This window comes from Jaculus jaculus, chromosome 5 (assembly GCF_020740685.1).
Source record: "Jaculus jaculus isolate mJacJac1 chromosome 5, mJacJac1.mat.Y.cur, whole genome shotgun sequence".
Classification (NCBI taxonomy): Eukaryota; Metazoa; Chordata; class Mammalia; order Rodentia; family Dipodidae; genus Jaculus; species Jaculus jaculus.
In genome coordinates this window covers 141095196-141119300 of record NC_059106.1, presented here as the reverse complement: position 1 = coordinate 141119300, position 24105 = coordinate 141095196, and the positions used below count along the sequence as shown (strand labels likewise).

Below are 24105 nucleotides of genomic sequence, written 5' to 3'. Positions count from 1 at the left end.
GTAGTTTCTGGCCGAGCAAGATAGCCTTTAAGGGAGGGATCTTAGGATGATCCTGTCTCTCATTCTGGCCATGCCTCTCCCAGCTGGCCTCACCTATCTTAGTTCACTCTGTTAGTTGTGGGATTTAGCATTTGCCCATTTCACCCAACCACATCTCTCTGAGCATGTGCCCTGCCCGGGTGTAGGTAGTTTTCTCCTCTGAGCCCAGACCAATTGGCTGGGATACTTGGTGCAGTTGTGTCCAGGTGTGCTGAGGGCAAACTCTAATGTATATCTTCTCTGGCCCACAGAGAGATTCATATTCTCTCTCTGTGTGTCTCTCTATCACTTTCCAGAACTGTTACAGCAATATGTTTGAGTCTCTGTGCCAGTAAGACTTGCCTCTCTCAAACTGGCAGCCATGCTGGGTAGGAAGGACCACTTCATTTCTTAATTGCCTTCTTTACTTTTAATCTTTTTAGAAGTGCACACTTAAAAAAAAATTCCTTTTATGCTTTTTAAAATCTAAGATCTATATTCATTTACATGGGCTGCTGGGCCACATGATGTATCTCCCTTATCCCCACTTTACCTCTCCCCACCTTATCGTACCTTCCTCAGCCCTCAGTCTTTTTCCCTTCCCTACATCTTTGTGATATCTAAATAAAATGTGGTATTTTAAAAATCATTTTCTCTAGTCTGAAATTGCCAGTTCTTTGGTTAATTGCAGATTTAAACTCAGGGTTTGGTGTTCCTGGAATTCCCAAACCGCGTATTTATCCATTACAGTATTCGTTTAAATAAACATGAAATGCAGAGCATTGGAAACAACACTGGAAGTTTCAGATTGGTCTCACATACTCTTACTCTTGTCAAAGCCTGACAACTTAGAATTTCCTTTTACAAAGTTATGCAGTGTCTTGTCTGACTTGAAATTGCTTCTTACAGGAAGAAAGTCAAAATACCTAAAGATGATGCAGTCATTGAGAGTTGCATATAAATCGTAATAGAAGCTGCATTTTATGAAGTGTGCATTTATTTAAAACTGAGCTCATCCAGAGTGGGTTTACTTAATGTCTAGATAGAAGTGGAATGGGTTTATTAGTGTTTTGAAAGTACAGAGCTCATCATGGCTTTGGAGTTTATTTAGGAGTACCATATGAAGTGCACGCCTATCCTTGTGTTCTTTGATATGAGGCCTTGGTGGACACAGTCTGGTTTGTGGCATGCTTACATGGAAGACTCTTGCCCCTCTGGAGGGCCAGGAGATGAAGCCGCAGGGATGTAACACCGCTTCCCTAAGTCATCTTGAAATTTCAGAAGATGGCTTGAGTACTATAAAAGTGCTTGAGTACTATAAAAGTGCTCGGCTAGTAAATGCGGGGAGATGGGCCCAACTCAATGGGCAAACGTTTCTTAACTTGATCTCCTGGTGGTGGTCTGTTGAGCTTAAAACAAGTGCCTGAGGCTCTACATTTGTACTGGTGTTTTATAGTGGTCTACAGCCTTCCCTCGTGGTTCCCACCAGTAAGTCCAAATGCTAATAGCATCTAGTTGCATTTTATTGAATCTAACGGGTTTAGAGGCTTAACTTGTTTTGTGTGGTTGGACATTTTCTGAGATTGTGAAGGGTACTCCTTGTGCCCTGGAACTTTTGGTAGTCAATTTCTTCCAGCTGGTTGTCTTTCTTTCTCTTTTAAAATATCATGTTTTATTGTATCCGAGACATGTAAAACATATTTCTCTTAGTAAGTTAGGTGACCATATATATGCTTATTTAAGTTATAGAAATTGAAAGCAGAATCCTACCTCCATTGCACCAGGATTCAACTCGGGACCTCAAGTCCTCTACCTCCGCTGAGCCCCAGCCCCAGCCCCAAAGATATTTTTTACCTTCTCTTTCTTTTTAAACAAACAAACAAAAAAACTTTTCAGCTTATTTTAAATCCTCTGTTTATAATTATTTTCTTCTTAAAACTATAGCTTTATGGGCTGGAGGGATGGCTTAGCGGTTAAGGTGTTTGCCTGCAAAGCCAATGGACCCAGGTTCAATTCCCCAGGACCCACGTTAGCCAGATGCACAAGCGGGCACACACATCTGGAGTTCGTTTGCAGTGGCTGGACGCCCTGGCATGCCCACCCTCTTCCCCCTTTCTCTGTCAAATAAATAAACAAATAAAAAACTATAGCTTTATAATCTGATAATTTTAAGAAATTTTTGTGAAATAAGAGGATTTTAAATGCTGCTAATGTATAGACTGGTTCTTTGCCTCTGTTTAGGCAGATTCATGTTAATGAGCAAGCCGTACTAGGTAATGAGCTTATTCATGCAGATATCGTTAATGTGCTGTATGTATTTGTCAGGTCAGCATGTGTATGTGTGTGGTGCCCATGGAGGTGCCTGCACCTGTTGATACTGTAGGCATTTGCCATCTCCCAGTGAGGGATGTGGCTTCCACAGGCTTTAAGTGGGTCCCTTTTCTTCGGTGGATTGTATGCATTCTGCTCTTGTATTCTGTGACCTTGCAGCCAGTGACTTCAGCCCAGAATAGTTTCAAAGTCACGTAAATGAATGCAATTAAGGTATTGCTTATCATCTTACATGGTTCAGATGGAGTCTTATTGGATAGGGAGGTCTGTTTGCTTTATGAGGAAGGTCAGTGTAAGGTTAAATTTTATTACATAAAATGATTTGGTAATGTTGTTATTTAGCTGCTGAAAAACTGGTATCTGAATAGAAAATGATAATGCTCCCCCCACCTTTAAGTCACCTGGATGTCTTTTTTTTGTTTGTTTACGTCTCTCTAGTTATTACTTTCAAGATAATGCCTTCTGTATTCTGGCAAGATGTTGGAAATACTGTTCTCTGAGCTATGATTCTGGGTATCTTTGACTTGCACGTATAGCTGATATCCCCAGCTGCTGATGGAAGATACCTTTGGTCTTGTTAATGTGTGTGCTTAGAGGATTTGTGTTATGTCACTTACCGTGTCACTTGGTGCAGGACTTTCATACAGAAGGTCACCTGGGCAGGTCAGTCCACCCCATCAGCAGGCTGATAGTCTGTGGGGGTTAGGAGAACATTGACATAGCTGCTAGAAACTTCCCTGATGGTTGGTGGGGGTTGGGAGGGCATTGGTGTAGATGAGAAATTTCACCGCAGGACTTAAGAATGTGGGTGTGTAGGGACAAAATAATTAGAAGAAAAATGCATAGTGTTTCCTTTCTTTCTATGGCGATTAAGTGCGTTACATTAGTTGATCCAGGTTTTACAGTTCATGATTTATTTAGCAAATATTAGTGAGCCTCATCTAGAGGCTTTGCACCGTGGTAAGGTACTAAGGGAAAAGAAAGAAGAACGAGTGGCTCTCACAGTCACAGTGACAACAAGAAACATGACACTGAGGAAGCACTGGCGGTGGTTACGTAGCCTGCTTGGTTAGGGTAGCAGAACCATCAGGCTAAGAAGCTTGGTGTCTGCATAGGGTGTAAGAAGACAGGAAGACCCTGGTAAAAGGAAGTGGTAATGAGAATAAGCTGCCTTCTTCTGGGAGGTTAGAATTCAGGTTTATGGTTTTTAGTAAAGCTATGATTCATTCTTAAGAACCGATCATAGGTGATGAGTTAGAAGTGGAAGAGTCCAGCAGTGGACGCTGTATATACCGGCCGGGACAAGTAGACTGCTACTGTAAGAGAGTCGGGTGTTTGTAGCCTGTCTTATCAGTAGCTAGCTCTGCTGTTTGTTGGCTGGTTGATCAGTATAAAGTTTGCAAAGCTACCACAGAATTTAAATGTCGTCTCCGTCTCCTGCTGCCAAAAACTTGTACCCACTCCTTTCTCCTGCAAGTGTGAACTTTCCCGCTTGTCAGTGTTATTCTTGTGTCAAGGATGATTTTCGTTCTGGGTTTAACAGCCTGTGTTTCCTACTGGTTGAGACAGAGAGAAAAAAAAGAGGTGTTTCAAACTCGGTGATGACCATCAAATACTTATAACATGCTTTCTCCCAGAACCAATCCCATGATGAAACTCCTCTTTTCTCCTCTACATTAACTTCTCACACCCTTGAGGCCAGCGGGACAGTCCTTATTAGTGTGAAGACAGGCAGTGTGCTGAAAATAATTCTAACGTAGGTTATTGCAGTCGACGTGCTTGACAAATGCTTAGGGAAAGAAGCAGGAGAGTTTTCATGCAGCACATTTTTTTTTTTTTTTTTGAGATTGTTTGAGTCAGTAGTTGAATTCCACTTAGAACTTGTTATTGGGATTCTTTGAGATTAAATGTACCTGGAGTAACATCTGTCTCTCTCTTTTAGGAAGTGTGTGGATTGTGAGCTATTGCGGAAATCCATTTTCAGGACCCCACTGTTTTAACACTTGGGAGAGTCTCATCCATAAGGTATTGTATTTTATCTCATTGCTTTCTTTTTTTTTTTTTTGTATCCTTGGAAAAGCCTTTCAGTGAGAAAGTAAGGCTGTTAGGGTATATTGTGTTATTTTGTTTTAACTTTTAAGTATTGCTAAGCTTGTTAGAAATTTGTCACAGAGAATATATTTTAGTCTTGACAAGTCTAATATTGTGTAAGCAAGTAAAACGCATCTGGTTTCTGTCAAGTCAGTTTTATCTATTTTAATTATCAGGGGTGTTTACTTTTTACCTCTGGTGAAAACTGTAGGTAACAAGAGTCTAGAGTATGAGCCACATGTATAAGTACTGCGTGTGCTTTGAAAAGTACGGAACACTTTCAAGGAATGCTTTGATTGTAAAATGAAGTACAAGAAGTTTCTGTTTCTTTCAGTATACACTGAGCAGTGAGGCAGTGTGAAAGCCATCCCTGTCCATGACAGCCTGACCTCCTGGTGTCTGTCAGTGTCTTCAGGGTCCACGGACTTACTCAACTGCCCTTGGCTGTGCCTCTGAGTGTCCATCAGCTCTGTTCCCATTCGCATTGCCGTGGCGGTTAGACCGGTGCAGCTTCACAACTGGTCTGCTTATTGGCCTAGTAACACGTGACATGCTATGATCACGTTAAGATTTTCACTTGAGACTTTCCTACTTTGTGATTTCTGTCCCTTGTACCTTGTCAGTCTGTGTGGGCATCTATAACAAAATACCATAGACTGGGTGGCATATAACAGCAGAAGTTTACTCTTCACAGTTGTGGAGGCTTTGAAGTCTAAACTCATGGCAGCTGTAGATTCATTGGAGGGGCCATGTCTTCCACGGCTGTCTTTTTGTGCAGAATTACTTTTATTTTATTTATTTTTTAAAACATTTTACTTATATGCAAGGAGAGAGAGAGAGAGTGAGCATACCAGGGCCTCTTGTTCCTATGAACAGACTCCAAATGCATGTTACAGTTTGTGTATCTGGCTTTACGTGGGTACTGGGGAATCAAATCCAGGCCATCAGGCTTTGCAAGAATGCCACCTTAACTCTGAGCTATATCCAGCTCCAGGACCTTTTATTATTTTTTTTTTTTAAAGGGCACTGTCCCATTCATGAGGTCACTTCCCTCAAAACCTAATTACATTTTCATAGCCCATTTCTGTATGCCCCTGCATTAAAGATGGTGTTTCAATATTTGAATTTAGAGGACTCCATGTGGATGTGGAATGTGACAGCCAAGCTTTAACTAAATTTATAAGTGAGTTGAGTTCCATTAGCACATTAAACACCTTTTCGTTCCTGTGAGAAAAATACCTGAAAATAATAACTTCTAAGCGGGGAAGGTCTGTTTAGGGTCTGGGATTCATAGGGTTCAGTCCATCCTGACTAGTCTCATTACTTCTAGGCCAGGTGACAGGAAGGCCTGGTGGGGCAAAGCTCTTCACTTCAGGCTAAAGAGGTGGTTCAGCTATTAAGGCACTTGCCTGCAAAGCCTAATGACCTGGTTTTGATTCCCCAGTACCCATTTAATGCCAGATGCACAAAGTGGTGCACGCATCTGGAGTTCCTTTGCCGTGAATAGAGGCCCTGATATGCCCACTCTCTCTGTCCCTTTTACATCTTTTCTTGCAAATAAAGAAGCCTAAGAAACAACAAAGAAAACTATTTACCGTTTCTTCATGGCAAAGGACAGGGGGAGGAAGAAACAGAGACAGGATGTACCCTTCAGAGCCATGACCCTTCAGAGCCATGCCTGTAGCAGCCTACTTCTTCCATCCAGACCCTGTCTCCCAGCAGCCCATTGAGCTCTGCAATCACCAGTAGGCTAATTAATCCACTGAGGAAGTGAGCAGTTTCATGGTTCAGTCACTTCTCAATAGCGCCACCAGCTGGGGCCAAGCCTTCAGCACCTTGGTCCTTTTGTAGGGCCACCTCATTCATATCCAGACTACAACATTAAAGTTCCCTTCCTAATGTTTTCAGCGTTACACTTCTGCTGTCTTAGGATTTTCTTTACAAACAGATCTTTGCTAGGTGTTTTGCTTAGACTAGAAATAGATGATGGATGGTTACATTACTAAATTTAATAAAATAATGTATGCTGAGGTTACAGTGAATAGCGAACTTATAAAATTTGTACTTACTGACAAGCTATTCATGATTTATATCCAGGTGAAATGACACATATATCACTTTCACAAATCACCTTAATCCCTTATCTGTATGGAGAAGGCTAACCTTAGAATCCGAAGATTTGTCTTTGAGCCCTGGCTCTTCACATAGTCTCTTAGTAAATCATTTAACCTGTGCTTCGGTTTTTTCATGTGTAGAGTAAGAGCACTTGGAAGGATGATTGTAATGAAGACCCATGGGAATGCATAGTGTGCGCTGTCCTCAGTGTACTGTTGGGTAAAGACATGTTGCTGACACTATTGTTAGTTGTAATGCTTTTACAAAAAATAGCTATTTAGATTATCACTGTGGTTCGTTTGCACAGTCTCCCATACACTTTCCATTTTTCTGTTTTTGTGCTTTTAGGAGTTGCCACAAACCCCACTCCATGCTTTTTAGTTCCCTTTCAAGTTGGAGCCACTTAAGGTCTGCTACCTAGTGACCTAGTTTTCCCATTTCCTCCAGCTTTCCTCTCCCATACCCACTTGTTGATGCATGTTGAGTATTTAAATTAGTCTTCATTTGATTTTTGTAAAGTTCTAGTTCTGAAATTGCACACTGGTCTGGTTTGGAACAGCAGTCACTGAGTTTGTCTGTCCTGTAAAGCATCTGAGGCAGTGGTAGTCATGTCTCTTCGGCCTGCCCCCCAGAACAAGCGTTTCAGGGAAAACCGTTAGTAAAATCCCACCTAGATTTGTTTCTCATCATAGGGCAAGTTACAGGTTTGCAAAGTGATTTCTTCTCACAAATCCAGGTTAAAGCAAGAGTTTGGAAGTGACTCACCACACATGGGCAGCTTCAGAATGTGTGCCCTTACCTACTGTTTGAATTTTTATAGTTTGTAGTTTTGCTGACAGCAACAAAATGAAAGGCCCAGTGCCAGTTTTTACTGGGTCAAGATTTATCTTAAAATATCAACATGCTTCAGCTTTTTGATACTTAACAGATCCTGGAGATTTTCCTGCAAAAAGTTGTTGCAGGTTTTATCCCAGTAAGGCATGTCTACAGTGTTTATGCCCCGAGAGTAAAAAAAAAGTGATGTATTTGGTAAGTTTGCAGACAGAAATTGCCAGAAGTTGGAGTACTCTAGGAGTGTAGTGTTTATTCAGGATCCAGTGGGATCTGTAAGGACTTGGCACTGTATCTGTGGCATAGCTCTGTGTGTGACCAGTGATTTATAAACTGCATGTCAATCTCTGGTGAAAGGAGACTGGCGGACCATGTAGTTGGTGTGGTGCTGTGGACGCTATATTGGGTATTGCTGGTGAAGTATTGTTATGAAACCCAATTTCAGATTCCAGATCTACCTCTTACCTTTAAGTTACTCAGCTTTGTTGAGCTCAACACCTATTTTATGGTAGTGAGAAAGTATTTGACTTAGCACCATTAGCAATATCTGGTATTTGCATTATTTTATTTTACAAAAGCTAAGCATGATAATGGTGGTTAAAACATTGACATACTCCATGGCAGGAGTCTTCTGTATACATGAGACCGCTTGACGTCGTTAGGATACCATGTTGGCGTCAAAGCAGTGCTGACTCTTAGATTCACCGACATTGACTATGACTGAGACTCTGTAGTGTGCTGGTTTGCACAGGACCAGATGCTGTTGGTGTGAACTCTTAACTCTCTCACATACAGATTATTGAAATGGACAAGTCACTTTAACCTCTCTAATTCTCAGTATTCTCTTCCATAGGATAGGGATGGCCATATCGGGCTTTCTGAGAACTATAGAAATGAAACCCTAACACACACCACTGTCCCTGGCTCATAGTACACAGTAAATTATTATTTTATTTATTTATTTGTTTGCTTTTTGGGGGTAAGGTCTCACTCTAGCTCAGGCTGACCTGGAATTCACTATGTAGTCTCAGGTTGGCATCAAACTCTCAGCGGTCCTCCTACCTCTGCCTCCCGAGTGCTGGGATTAAAGGCATGTGCCACCACACCCCGTTTACTTTTTAAATACCCTTTTGGGACATGGGCTTCACTAATTGTGGGTAGTATCAGTCTGTGTTTTTAAAATGTAATAATTGTTAGAAGTTGGGGAATGTAAAAATTTTATTTAAATAATGCCTATCTGGTTGACCTTTGTTAGGAAAAGGCACATAAGAAATGATCATTATAACTTTTCAGCTTTCCTTAGAGAAACAATTCTCTGAATCTTTAATAGACCAAGAGATTAATTTACATTTTATATTTTTATTTCATTGAAATATTTTTACTTATTTACTTATTGTGTGTCTTTGTGTGTATATAGGTATGTGTGTGTGTGTGTGTGTGTGTGTGTGTGTGTGTGTGTGTGTGTGTTTGGGTACACATATGCCATGGTATGCATGCTGTAGTCACAAAACAACCTCTGGATACCAGTCCTCTCCTTCCACGTTGTTTTCAAGGCTGGCCTGTGAGCTTCAGTATTCTCCAAACTCCACCACCCATTGCTATAGGGCACTGGGATTACAGACAACAAGTGACTGAACTTGGGCAGTGAGTTTACAGAGTAAATGATTTTAACCGTTGAGTCATCTCCCCAGCCTCCCCCCCCCCCCCCCCCCCGTAGGGTCTTGTTCTAGCTCAGACTAACCTGAAATTTAGTATGTAGTCTCAGGGCAGCCTTGAACTCATGGTGATCTTCCTACCCCTGCCTTTCCTGTGCTGGGATTAAAGGCTTGTGCCACTATGCCAGGCTTTGAATCACATGCATTTTTGATCACTCTGTAGTTTTGTACTTTTAATCCAGTTATATGCCAGGGATCAGCTGTTACTTCTACTTCATTTCATATATGTTTGGTGTCCCAGAAAGGCACAAGGGAGAGCAGGTGAGACCAATGGACGGTCAACCTTTCCATGATCCCAAGTTCTCTCTGGACAAATGCCCTCAGTGAGGTTGACTTGGTGACAGTGATTTCAAGCTGTACCTACAGAATCATTTTTATAGTTTTAGTTTACAACCAGAAAATATGTAGAAAAAGTTTTGAAAGAAATATTTGTTTTCAGTGGCTTTAAATATTTGTTTTCTGAGCTACAATTCATTCAAATTTTTAAAAATGATACCTAATAAAATTATTAACTAGTTATGATTTATATTATAGATATATTAAATGTAAAGTTAATTTTAGACTATAATAAAACTTTTTAACATATTTTGGTCTTATCTAGAGTGAGTGTTTTTGTTTTGATTTTTTTTTTTTTTTTTTTTTCTTAGGTAGGGTCTCACTCTAGCTCAGGCTGGCCTGGAATTCACTATGTAGTCTCAGGGTGGCCTCAAACTCATGGCGATCCTCCTGCCTCTGCCTCCCACGTGCTGGGATTAAAGGCGTGCACCATCACGCCTGGCTCTAGAGTGTTTTTGATAGCATAGAGATGACATAAATTTATAAGAACTTTCAAATTCATAAACTTTTTTTGGGGGGGGGGTTCAAGGTAGGGTTTTGCTTTAACCTAGGCCTACCAGACTGTATAGTCTCAGGCTGGCCTCGAACTTATGGCGATTCTCCTCTCTCTGCTTCCTGAGTGCTGGAATTAAAGGTATGCATTCTCCACTTGCCAGGCAAGTTTTTAAGATTTTTTACAAGGAGACAAACTTGAGTTCTAGGTTTAATTAGTTAAAATTTTTGGATTTGTTACTAACTGAAGGTTTTGCTTTGAATTAAAAAAAAAAAAAGTTTGACACAAAATTAGCCTTTGACACAAACCATCCACCCCACCCCCCCATTGTACAGTGGGTCTAGCATGATTTGTGGATGTAGGACAGCAGCATCTGGGGTGTGGGGAGCCTTCTAGAGTGTGTGCTTCCAAAGAGCAGAATCCCCCCGCAAGCCTTGGTTCACTCACCATATCTGGGTTTTCTTGGCCTTGGGACCTTTCCTCTTCCCACCTTACCGTCTACTTGTCTGTCTTTGTCCTTCCCTTTTTTTTTCCTTTGGACGAGCTCTTCCTGTTCTGAAGATCATCCAAGGCACATAAGGCTTTAGTGCACGATTTTACAATTTAAGTTGTTTTTAAATCATGTATTTAGATTTCCTTAGCTTTGGTCATATGATTCTGTTCATCTCCGAATTAAGAACAGCCAATCATCATAGGGATATTTGTTGCAACCCCACAGGAAACAAAGTTGATTTATTTAAAAGCCTTGCTTATTTGTCCTATCACATGCTCTCTAGGCAGGTAGCATTAGAAAAAGATCCACAAGTTTGCCTTCATTTTTATTTGATGGAACATTTTTGTAAGAAATAAGTGAAAAATGTTTGTGTTAACTGAAATACATACCATAGAAGACCTCACTAGAAGCAGCTTTAGTAGTGCGTGGTCAGCTCACCCACCAGGAAGCTGGAAGCACGGACAGGAAGGCGGTTCGTCTCGGCAGTGACCCTGTCCCGTGTCTGGGATGGGCCTCCTGTGCTTGCTGCCTGGCCATCACAGGTGTTCTAGCTGTGGCATTCTTCATATCTATAAGATAGCATTTTCTGATGTGGTTTTTTTTTTTTTTTTTGGTTTTCCAAGGTAGAGTCTCACTCTAGCTCAGGCTGACCTGGAACTCACTATGTAGTCTCAGGGTGGCCTAGAATTTATGGTAATCCTACCTCTGCCTCCAGCATGCTGGCATTAAAGGCGTGCACCACCAAGCCTGGTTTTTTTGTTATTTGTGTGTAGGAGTGAAGAAACATTTGCCAGGAAACTCAGTAAGCAAAATTGTATCATAGGCTCTTGCTGTACCCCTTATTATCAGAGCAGACATTTGTCACAGTAGCTTGACCTAGTCCGAATTCTCACCTTCTGCGAGAAGGTAGCTGAGTGTGTTAATGGCAAGTAAGGGGAGGGATCAGTGTGTCTTTAAGGAGGCCACAGCAATATTTTCACATCTAGTGGAGATTGTAGCTTTTTTTAAAAGAAGCATTTTTTAAACATTTATTTAAGAGAGAAAGAGGAGGGGAGGGGGTCATGCCAGGGCCTTCAGCTGATGCAAAGGAACTCCAGATGCATGTTCTACCTTATGCATCTGGCTTATGTGGGTCCTGGGGAATCAAACCTGGGGCCTTGGGCTTTGCAGGCAGGCACCTTTACAGCTAAGCCAGCTCTCCAGCCCAAGATTAGTAGCTTTGTCAATGTCTACAAACTCTCGTGAGATCACAAAATGCAACCATGCCTATAGAGTGCTACCAACTTGTATCTAGTTGATGGGCTGCGCTCTGGGAACAGCACTGCACAACTGAAAAGCAGTGCTGAGCTCTCAGAGCTTCGTTTTCAAAAGCAATCCCATTTTACCGCATCTTAGTGATAAGTGCTACCTGAAAATGAAAACAGGGGTGACTACTGGGATGACCTGGGTGATGGGGCATGGCATTTCAGATTCTGTCCTGAAGGCCTCCCCTGGATGATGACTCAAGTGATGGCTGAGTTGGCCTGGCAGCACTATGGCATTGGGCGTTTCTGTCAGTAGACCTGTGGCTCATGCAATGAGTGAAAAAAGTCACAGGACATGAGTGTAGAAGGGGAAGAAAACCACTAGAGAGTTTTCAACAGAAGAATGGCCTGATTCAACATTGTTGTAAATTCACTTTGACAACTGTGTGACACCAAGAGACATTAAAAACAGAGGCAGGATGGTTAATTAGGAGGTTATTTTAATAATCAAGGAGAAATGAAGATGTCTGGTTAAGGTAGTGAAAAGTAATTGGATTCCAGATATTTGCAGGTAATATCCACACTTTGTTGTCAAACTAGATGTGGATATGAGGAAGCAGTCATATTTCTGCCTTAGATGGGGAGAAGAATGGAGTTGATTCCTGACATTAGGATGAACAGGTGCTCAATTGTTAGCAGGCCGAGTTTGAGATGCAAGTACGTATCCAAAAGGAAGTGTCAAAGGAATAGTATAGAACTATCCCTTTAAGAGGAACTGGTATATATTTTTTAAAGTGATATTGGCTGTTCGTATTAGGAAATAACTTTTCATAAATGTAAGTTCAAAGATAGGTATATTCCTTCATATTGGCCACCCACAATTTATTCATTCATCCGCCAATGTGTACGTTATTGGATTGTTTGCAATTTGGAACAATTATAAATCAAGTAACTGTATGTATTTCAAAAAAGTAGCAATAAGAAAGAACAGTCAATTGGAAGTTCAGTTTTGCATAGGGGTGGGTATTTTATGTCTCATTTAACAGGTAGGAACAACGGAAGGAAGCGTGGAGTGCTCAAAAGATGCATGCCCACACTTGAACATAGCTTCGGTGACTACTTGTGACCCACGCCCAGCCCTGCACTGCGCATCAAACCTAGGATCTTGAGATTGCCAGGAAAGCATTAGACCTTGGAGTGAAGGCCTAATCTTAAAATTGCATAGTAAATATATTTCTTCTTTAAATCAGTGCCTCACTTGTGAATAGACACAATTTTTAGAAAGCACTCCTTCTGAGGACCTGGGGTTTGGATTGAGTTTTGTGTCTCTTTCCTTAGTAATGTGGAGATGAAGTCCTTCTGAGCAGTACGTACGCTTGACGAGTCCCCTGCCTCGGCTTCCTGTCGCAGCTTATGGTCAAGCAAATCATTAAGTAGAAGTCGAGGACACATGTAAGAATCAGTACAACTCATGTGGTGTGAGCTTGTCAAGATGAGTGGCTTTTCTTCCCCTTTGAAGAGGAATTAGTTTAAGATGTCTTTAAGCCGAGTAGTGGACACATTTGCATTTGACAAGGAATACCACACACAGTTAACATTTCAGCCTCTGTGTTTGACATGAAATGTTGGGAAGCACTTTAAATAGAGTACTTTTCACATGACAGCCACTCTGGGAACATTTAAATAGGAAATTTACTCAAGAACATCATTAGAATATTTTGAATTATTTAAACATTTTTTAAAAACTTACATATGGTGGTTATTGTTTAGTAATTAGTGCTCTGACTGCAAATCATTGTTGGGGAAATTGAATATGATTTTCTTCTGTGTATGTGTAAGTATGTGGGGTGTGCATACTTGCGCTCATGTCTGTGAGTACATGTTCACATTTGTACACATGTGTGTGGAGGCCACAGGTGAATGCTGCTTTCTTCTTTCAGTGGGTCTCCAACTTATGTTTTCAGATAGGGTCTCTCATGGACCTGGAACTCACCGATGAGCTAGACTAGCTAGCCAGCAAGCCGTACATGTGCCTCCCAGCACTGGGATTATATTCCCAACTTTCTAGTGGGTTCTGGGAATTGAACTCTGGTCCTCATGCTTGCACAGCAAGCGCTTTACCCACCAAACCATCTTCTAAACCCCTAATTTTAATTGTTTTCATATAGCAGTAATATGTATCAGCCATAAGGGGTTCAGTGGGCAAAAACATTGTTCTTTAAGATGAGTCCGGCATTTCTCATCACAGTTACTGCAGACATGGAATATGTAGCTGCCTGTATCACCATCTAGGGAGAAAAGACCGTGAAGACATGAAGCACATGAACTCTCCAGTTTATTTATTTCTCACTTCAAGTGGTTTTTCAGATTCACCATCTCCCATGAGGTAGTTCTGAAATGAGCCATAAGTAAGCAGGCATCGATTACTCCCTCTTTGGTCAAGTTATGTTTTCTTTGCAGGTCTTCTCTCATATTCTTCTGAGCGTATCTCTTTCTACAAGCCGTTGCTTTTGTTTCAGAACAAGCAACGTCTGTGGCCTGGTGGTCAGCATTGCGTGTGTGAGAACTGCTGAGACGCTGACCCAAACAAGATTCCTAGCAACATAGCTGCTTATTTCATTTTTATTATGTAACTCTGGTTTATAAATAAGGACGTACTTGAGTGTCCCCTCTCTGAAATGCCTAGGGACTCAAGCACTTCAGGTTTCAGAGGTTTTTGGTTTTGAATATTTGCATGGATTGCTGACTGAGCATCACTAATACAAAAATCCAAAATCTGAAATTCTTCACAATCTCAGAAATTTGGAGAATCATTTCAGAGCTTGAAAAGTTTTGGATTTCAAAATTTCAAATTAAGGATGTTCACCTTGTATTTTGATTATGGGCATAATATTAAAATGACCTCCCAGAAGCCGGAACGTCACTCACACCAGTTGTCACCTCTGTCAGGTGCCTCCTTTTGCCCCTATCCTGACCTCTGCTGCCCTTCCCAGCCCCTCAGACCACTGTTTTGAATTTTGTGTTGATCACTTACTTTGTTTTTTAATGCTGCATTTTTCAAATGGATATTTAAATCATGTTATATAGTTTTGTGCTTTCATTAAGTTTTGTGAAACTAGTAGTGTTCTGTACAGGGTCTTGGTCTTTTCATTCATCATAGTATTTATAAAAAGTCCTTTGTGTTGCTCTGAGTATTGATAGTTCATTTATTCTCCCTGCCAGTTGACATTGCATTGTGTGAATAGTCATTCTCTTGTTGGCAGACACACAGGTTGTAGCTGTGTATTTTTGTCAGCTTGATTTGTTTCTGGTGTATCCATGTTGACAGACTTACACACACACATATGATGAACTCAGAGACGTACTTATACACTAGCTCTTCTTACAGAGGGTTGATGAGGCCATCATTATTCTGTTTTTGTTTTTTTGTTATTATTTAAAAGAAAGAGAGAAACAGAGAGAGAAAGACAGAAACACAGAATGGGCACGCTAGTGTCTCTTGCTGCACACAAACTCCAGACGCATGTGCCACATTGACTGGTTTTACATGGGTACTTGGGAATCAAATCAGGGACATCAGGCTTTGAAAGCAAGCCCCTTTAACCACTGGACTATCTCCCCAGCCCACCACTCTTCTTCATATGTTTTCATCTACATGTGAAAGACTAGGTTTTAAACTCAAAAAGAAGGTGTAGTGAGCACTCAGTTTGAAAATTGTATTGAAAGCTCCTAATCACATCATTGCCAAATCTTGCGAATATCAGGTGTCTTAACTTTCTCCAGTACAGTGGGTACAAATGACATCTCTCTCTCTCTCTTTTTTTTTCATTTTTGAAACAAAGTTGAGATTTATTAAGAAGAGTTTTTAAAGAAAAGGACAATAATATCAATCCAGGGCATGGTAGAGGCTTCCCAGGAGAAAGTTCAACCAAATGGCATTCTTTTATATCTTAAGTTGTCTTTCTGTGATTACTAATGAAGTTGACTGTTTTTATCTGGTGTTCCGCCAGTGTTTTATTTTATTTTTTAATTAATTTATTTGAGAGGGAAAAGAGAGAGAGGGAAAATGGGCACGCCACGGCCTCCAACCATGCAAACAAACTCCAGATGCATGTGCCACCTTTTGCAGCTGGCTCGTGTGGGCCCTGGGGAATTGAACCTGGTCCTTTGATTTTGCAGGCAAGCATCTTAACCACTAAGCCATCTTTCCAGCCCCCTCACCAGTGTTTTATTCCTCCATGAAATGCTTGTTCATGGGCTGAGGGTATAAGTCAGTTGGTAGATTATTCGTTTGCATGGTGTGCCCAGGGCTCCAGGTTAATTAAATCCTGAGTACTAAAAAAAAGGACGGGACCAAATGAGGGAGGGAAGAGGGAAGAAAGAAGGGGAAAAAAGAAATGCTTGCTCTTATCTTTGCTCTCTGTGTATTTAAAACTGTGCATTCAGTACTATACATGTATATCAAAATTGCTCAATTAAGGCTACTTTCTCTATGTTTTGCTTTTTAAAAATAAAACAGGACACACATTACCATAATTCTCAATACTAATTTTTTTTAAATATTTTTTTTTAATTTTTACTTTATTTATTTGAGAGCGACAGACACAGAGAGAAAGACAGGTAGAGGGAGAGAGAGAGAATGGGCGTGCCAGGGCTTCCAGCCTCTGCAAACGAGCTCCAGACGCGTGCGCCCCCTTGTGCATCTGGCTAACGTGGGACCTGGGGAACCGAGCCTCGAACCGGGGTCCTTAGGCTTCACAGGCAAGCGCTTAGCCGCTAAGCCATCTCTCCAGCCCCTCAATACTAATTTTTGAAGAGCTATGTGTTTTGTGGTTTTATAGTCCATATTTGTTGACTAGTGCAAGTTTTTCTTGTTTGTGCGCTTGGATTTATTAATCTTACACTTTAGAATTAACCCATGTGTATCTAAAAAAAAGACTCTTTCCTTACACAGAGATTATATTATCAGGTTTTTTTTTTTTTGCTTATTTATTTTATTTTATTTATTTATGAGAAGGAGAAAAGAAGGGAGAGAATGGGCACGCCAGAGCCTCAAGCCGCTGTAAACAAACTTCAGATGCATGCGCCACCATATACATCTGGTTTACCTGGGTTCTGGAAAGTCAAAACTAGGTCTTAGGCTTTGCAGGCAAGTGCCTTAACTGGTAAGCCATCTCTCCAGCCTGGTCTGCTTGTTTTCAGATGGGGTTTCATTTGCTTCAGTTGGCCTTGAACACCAGCAGAGGCTCCCACCCCCACTTCTTGTCTTTTTAGGCATGTACCTCCATGCCTGACAAAAAGTTCATATTCTCTTATTTTATTTTTAAGAAATTAAAGACTTACCTTCCTATTTACAGTGTTAATTCCACTGGAAGTTGTTTTTATTTAATGTATTGTTTTTGTTAAATAGTAGGGATTCTAGTTCTTTTTCCCACAAATAAACAACTGCTTGTCCCAGCATATTGAATGCCTCCCTTTTCTTCTCTGATCTACAGTGCAGTGTGTCGGATGTTTCCTGTGGGTAACGAGCTGCTTTTCTCCTCTCCTGTTGGTCTGTCTCTTTCCCAGGAGCACACTAAGTTAACTTTCAAGTTTCATAATAAGCCTGCTGTTTGGTAAAAGAGTCCCTCTCCTGGTTCTTTGTGGTTAGATAGGGTCTCTGTAACAGGCTGATGCTGTTCCACACAGGGGTAGAATCAATCTAGTAAACTTTTTTGAATTTTGACTGGGACTGCACAAAAGGTATTGGTTCAGTCTAGGAAGAGCTGGCATGTTATTCGGCTGTTCATGTAGCTTGCTAAGGTTCCAACATAGTTTTTTCATAAAGATCATACAGGATTTATAAGTTGCTTCTGTTCTTCAGGTGTATTTGTTGAATGAAACAAACTCCAAAGCAAATACATAAAACTAGAGCTCCTGCATGTTAACCCTGAAATGACTTTTGATGTCTTAATAAATACGAGGTTGAATAGCCATTTTTATAGCTTTATATGAGATACAATTCACATAAAAAATCACCCAATGAATGTGTTCAGTTTGTTGATATTCATATAGCTATGTGTACAATATATTTTTGGAAACAATTTCTTAACCATAACAATGAAACCTATACCATTCCCACCCTTCTCAGTCCTAAGCAGTCACTAGTCTTCCTGTTTCTCTAATTGGCCTTTTTCTGGCCATTTCAAGTAAGTCAGTCATGTTTTCTGTATGAATTTTTTTTTACTTAGCCTAATATTAATATGTTGTGGTTTGTAGCAGTATGTCATTCCTTTTTATGGTTAAATAATAGTCCAGTGAACAAATTTATCTATTTTTTTTACATTTACATAGGTTGTTTCCAGCTGTTTAATGTTATGAGTAACGTTGGCACGACCACGCAGGTTCATTTCCTTTATATACTCAGGAGTGGAATTTCTGGGTCATATAGTAAGTGATTTTCACAGAACCTTTTAGCTACTTTCCCTAGCAACTGTTCCATGCTTTAATTCCTACCACATCATCTGAAGCTTACTTCTGAGTCCTCCAATGAGTAATTGTAGTACATGAGATTTGTCTTAAATTAGGATTGTGATTTTAAAATTATTTATTTATTTGACAGCGACAGACACAGAGAGAAAGACAGATAGAGGGAGAGAGAGAGAATGGACGCGCCAGGGCTTCCAGCCTCTGTAAACGAACTCCAGACGTGTGTGCCCCCTTGTGCATCTGGCTAACGTGGGATCTGGGGAACCAAGCCTCGAACCGGGGTCTTTAGGCTTCACAGGCAAGCGCTTAACCGCTAAGCCATCTCTCCAGCCCAGGATTGTGATTTTAAATGATGAAAGAAATCATAACATCTTTTGTATGGGGTTCCCTTTAAAGCCTTTTAATTCTTTAAATGCTGTGTAGGTTATATTTTCGTAAATCTACAACTTGAGGTACCAAGCAATTCATCCCTAAGTATCCAGTCTGATTTTAAATCAGTTTTTCGGATGTACAGTCTAATTTTAGAGCATTTTGATCACCCCATAGAGTTTCTGCATGCTCATTTACAGAGACTGCCCTGAAGGTGATCTGCTTTCTCTACCTGCAGTTTAGCCTTTGTAGCACTTTCATGCATATACCAGTGAGAAAATACAGAGAGCCTTCCCAGTTGCCTCTCTGCACATTGTCTCTGAGATTCATCCTCATTTCAGAAGTCACTGGCACTAGTTCTTCCTGTTTGTGTTTTGCTTTTGGTTACCACCTTATGCTTATCCCCTCATCAGCTGATGATTCTTGGTTTGCTTACCATTTTGACTAAGATGACAGATAGAGATAACATTTGCCTATAAGTTCTACACATAATTTCATTTTTCTCATTTAATATCCATGTGTGACAGTACTTCAGGACATCATGAGGGTGTGGGATGTGTAACTTCATAAGAAACTGACGAACCATTTTCCAAAGTGCCCATGCACTTTTATGTTCTCACCTAGAATGTAGGAGGTACCAGTTTCTCCCTGTCCTTGTCAACCATTGATTCTTTTTTTTTTTTTTCCCTTTGAGGCAAGCTCAATGGACTGTCTTTTTTTTTTTTTTTTTTAATGAGAGAGAGAGTGTTGATATACTACGACCTCCAGCCACTGTATTCAAACCCTAGATACATGTGCCACCTTGTGTGTCTGGCTTATGTGTGCTCTGGAGCATCAAACAGGGGTCCTTAGGCTTTGCAGGCAAGCACCTTAAGTGCTAAGCCATCTCCCCAGCCCCCATTTTTTTCAAATTGAAAACATACCTGCTCTAGTGAGTTGTGGTGAGATCTCATTGTGATTTCACTTGAATTTCTGTAATGTAATTATGATGGACATCTTTTTGTGTGTTGACTAAGCATTTTTAGTTTATCTTTGATGAATTACTTTTAAATCTTTATTATTATTATTTTGAGGTAGAGTTTCACTGTAGTCCAAGCTGACCTAGAATTCACCATGTAGTCTCAGGGTGGCCTTGAACTCATGATGATCTTCTTACGTCATATTTCTTTATTTACTTTTGCATATGGATATGAAGCTGTTCCACCACCATTTATTCACAAGATTATTCTTTCTCCAGGATTTCTGTGTCATGGTTGTCAAAAACCAAATGATCTTGGATGTGTGTGTTCATTCTAGACCCTTTATTACGCTCCATTATGTCTATGTGTATCTTTACCCCTTTACTACCGTGTTTTGGTTTCCTTATAGCTTTGGAGTAAGTTTTGACATTGGGTTCTTTAATCTTCATTTTCAAAATTTGGAAACTCTTGGCCTTTTAACCTTTCATATAAACCTTAGTACCAGTTTTTACAGAGACAAAAGTCATGATGGGATTTTGCTAGCTCAGTTGAAGAGATTAGAGAATAAACGATTTATTCTTTTTTTTTTAATTTTTTTTGGTTTATTTTTATTTATTTATTTGAGAGTTACAGACAGAGAAAGAGGCAGAGAGAGAGAGAGAGAATGGGCATGCCAGGGCTTCCAGCCACTGCAGACGAATTCCAGATGCGGGCGCCCCCTTGTGCATCTGGCTAACGTGGGTCCTGGGGAATCGAGCCTCGAACCGGGGTCCTTAGGCTTCGCAGGCAAGCGCTTAACCGCTAAGCCATCTCTCCAGCCCACGATTTATTCTTAACCTCATCAAATGAGTCTGTTCCTGCAGGCGAAGAAGAATGGCATGTCCTTTTGTTTAGGTCATTTCTGTCACCATGGTTTTCACTTTGGTGCATCACCTTACCTTACCTTACCTTACCTTACCTTACCTTACATGATATTTCCACCGTATTAGTGATTAAAGCACGTGAACTAAGCTAAAACTGGGTGCAGAAGGGCAGGAGGAGAAGCTGTGGCTGACACCCTACTTCATAGTGAAAAGTGACCGTTTCACCTGGGATCTGGATGAAGCGTGTGCGTGCTCACCCTTGCCACTTTGATCCCACGCATGAAGTTGTGCCCACATTTCTTTTTTTTTTTTTTTTTTTAATTTTTTATTTATTTATTTGAGAGCGACAGACATAGAGAGAAAGACAGATAGAGGGAAAGAGAGAGAATGGGCGCGCCAGGGCTTCCAGCCTCTGCAAACGAACTCCAGACGCGTGCGCCCCCTTGTGCATCTGGCTAACGTGGGACCTGGGGAACCGAGCCTCGAACCGGGGTTCTTAGGCTTCACAGGCAAGCGCTTAACAGCTAAGCCATCTCTCCAGCCCCCACATTTCTTTCTCATTGTCACCTTTGTGCATCTTACTCTGGAGCTTGTGGGAAATGTTAATCTCGCACCCCTTTCACAGTGCAGCGCTCTCCTCACGAATGCTGGGGCCTTTTTTGGCTCGGTGTGTGTGAAGGTGTCTTTAGTGACATGTGTGTCCCCTTAGCGTCCTACTCTAGTCTTTGCCCTTTTCTTCCTGGCTTACTGCTGTGCACTGCCGTCTTGGGTCCCAGAGAAGGCGGGGCATAGCCTCATGGCTTTTGTACATGCCGTCCCTGTAGTGTTCCTCCTCTGCATGTAATCTTTGCTGGTGAGCAGGCTGCAGGCTGTTTGGGCATCTCAGTGCCCGGCCTCAGAAAAGCTGCTCCACCTCTCTCTGTGGTTTCCCTTCTACCCCCATGCGTTATTCCAGTGCCTTTGCTTCCCGTCTGCTTCCTTGCTTTCCTCTTGCTTCTCCCAGACACTGGCTGTCTTGCTCAGGTCCTATCCCGCTTTCAGCTCCAATGAACATTATCTTTTACAGCATCTCATTCCGATGACTTTACTCTATCATTTAATATTCTCCACACAGTGTGCCTGCTTAAGGACTAGTTTTCTTCTGGGAAACTGCACCCAAAATGACTGCGTGAAATGTATCTTCAAGTTCAATGGGGTGCAATCCTTGGACATTGATTTGTAGGTTACTCTTCAGCCTTTGTAAACATATTCACGATTAGTTTCTTGTTTCAACTTTAAAATAAGAGGTAGTAATATGCTTCAAGAAGGGAAGAAATGTAACTGGACTTTGAAAATCAGTTAAATTTTCTAGAACCTCAGTGATTTGGGGAAGGTTGTACTGAAAGGAGCTAGAGGAGGTCCCTGGTGCATTCTAATGAATTCTAAGAAGTTCGTGTGTCAGGACTTCCTTATAGATATAAATAATTTTAAAAAGTCATTATTTCCTACTTTTCTGAGAATTTCAGTCAATGTCAGTGCCTGGATCTATAATCTGGGGCCCTGCTCATCGTCTGGTGTCCTCTATAATCTTTGTTGGTAAGATCACTTGTGGTCATACCATTGAAATGCTTCACGTTTGGCACAGAGCATAGCTTAATGACTGCTTCAGGTTTTCCAGGTAGACTTGACTCTGTTTTAGGTCACTGGTGGAGGCAAGGTGATGGCCCAGAACTGCCTTTGTGATGTGTTCTGCCTCTTAGAATTGTTTTTTCCGTATTCGTACCAGAACGTGGACTGTTGTAGATTGCTCCTATTTTAATCCTTAAATTAGTTATATTTGTTAGAAAAGTAATGCGTTTATTATAGAGAAATTAGAAATTATAAGTCATTGTTTCCTTTTTTTTTTCCCCCCTTGGATTTTCAAGGTAGGGTTTTGCTCTAACCCTGGTTGACCTGGGGTTAAAGGCATTGTGCCACCAAGCCTGGTGGATTGTTTCCTTTTTGTCCTTGGTATATGTATGCATTATAACTTAGTTTTTATATTATTTCCCTATACAATATTTAGTGGTGATGTAGTGTCTTAAGATTTAACTAACTTTAATTGTTTTACATTTAATAGATCTGATTTTTTTTTTTGTTGTTTTTGTTTTTGTTTTTCAAGGTAGGCTCTCACTCTGGTCCAGGCTGACCTGGAATTGACTATATAGTCTCAGGGTGGCCTTGAACTCACGGCAGTCCTCCTACCTCTGCCTCCCAAGTGCTGGGATTAAAGGCGTGTGCCACCGTGCCCAGCAGATCTGTTGTTTGCTGTGAGAAATAATATATAGTATGGACATCTTAGGGCTGAGTGTTTGCAAATGTCCTCCACATCTTCTGTATTTTAATAAAATAAATCTTACACTTGGTATTGATCTATTCAAGGACATAGATCACTGAAGACATATGATTTTTAAAACAATATTTATTTTTTTATTTGAGAGAGAGAGAGAGAGAGAGAAGCAGATAGAGAGGGAGAGATTGGGCACACCAGGGCCTCTAGCCTCTGCAAATGAACTCCAGACACATGCGCCACCTTGTGCCTCTGGCTTAGGGGGGTCCTGGGGAATCAAACCTGGTACCTTGGCTTTATAAGCAAGTGCCTAACCACTAAATCATCTCTCCAGACCCATTTGGTTTCTTTGTAGCATTATTGGAGTGTAATGTATAATGTATTTCTTATATTGATGGTGTGCCGTTTGGTAAGTGTTGGTAAACACGTCAACATGAAATCACCACTGTACTTTTAAGGTAGTGCCCATGTGTCTCACTTTCCCAGCAACTCTGCTATTCTACTTCCTTTTGTAATAGATTTATTCATGCATGTGGAGTTCTTGTGCTTGGGATAATTATTTTGACATTAGTCTATCTTTTTATTAGTTTGTTATATCAACATTATGTTGTTACAGAGCTCTACAATTACATGTATATGGATGCCACAATTTATTCAACTGCAAATGAGCACTTGAGTTGTTTCTAGTTGAAGGCTATTAAAAGTAAATCTGGTGTGGACTTTGTTGTACACGTGTGTGTATGCATGTAAAACAGTTGATATTCAGTGCGTTGGGAAGGCTTCATTATTGGTATTCTGAAGCTGAGAAATTGGAGAGAAACTAGTGATTTCCCTTCTTGTTTCTTGTTTGGAAATATGTTTTCAAGAGTATGTAGAACTTTGGATGTATCATAATTTGAGCAAATTAGATGGAACACTCACAAAATGCTTTCAAAATTATAACAGGTTGATGCACATATCCTAACAACTACATGCACCTTTTGCACAATTTTATTTTGTTGGAGTACCTGCTTTTAAAAAATAAATATGTGTACTGTTTGCATAGCAAGTACTATTTGTGTTTCTTTAATGAATTAATACTCAAGAACAGGTTGTATTTCCCTGTCAAATGACTCCATACACATTGAATTTGAACCAGGTTCTGAGAGAGGTTTATTGACCCTCACAAAAAAGTTCCTAAGTCTGGTTTCGAGTAGTTGCCAAACTGTCTTTTCTCTCTTCTTAAGATGTGCCGTTGACTGAGGGCGGACAGGGAATCTGAAGACTCCAGTGACATCAGAGCTCCTTTTCAACAGCCTTCTCAGTTTGCTTTCTCAGAAAGCAGAGGCTCCAACCTTGGAGACTGATGGTGAGAATATCTTCCTCAATTCTTCTGGCTTGATTATTGTGGTTTTAATGTGTTTCACACAGTTCATCCTCAGTGTCAGTCAGCTTATAGTCACCAATTTTTCCCTGTGTTTTTGTTGTATGA

At 40.7% G+C, this 24105-nt stretch overlaps 1 protein-coding gene across 6 annotated transcripts in view; it reads left to right on the top strand.

Annotated features, from left to right (window-relative positions):
- Positions 1-24105, top strand: part of Nrip1 (nuclear receptor interacting protein 1) — an 85284-nt gene that overhangs the window by 15279 nt on the left and 45900 nt on the right. For 5 of the 6 annotated variants that reach the window (XM_045149413.1, XM_045149412.1, XM_045149416.1 and 2 more), the window contains exons 2-3: positions 4292-4374; positions 23861-23982. The gene's annotated coding sequence lies outside the window, so the exon portion shown is untranslated. The remainder of the gene's footprint in view (positions 1-4291; positions 4375-23860; positions 23983-24105) is intronic. The other variant, XM_045149414.1, reaches the window with a different exon arrangement.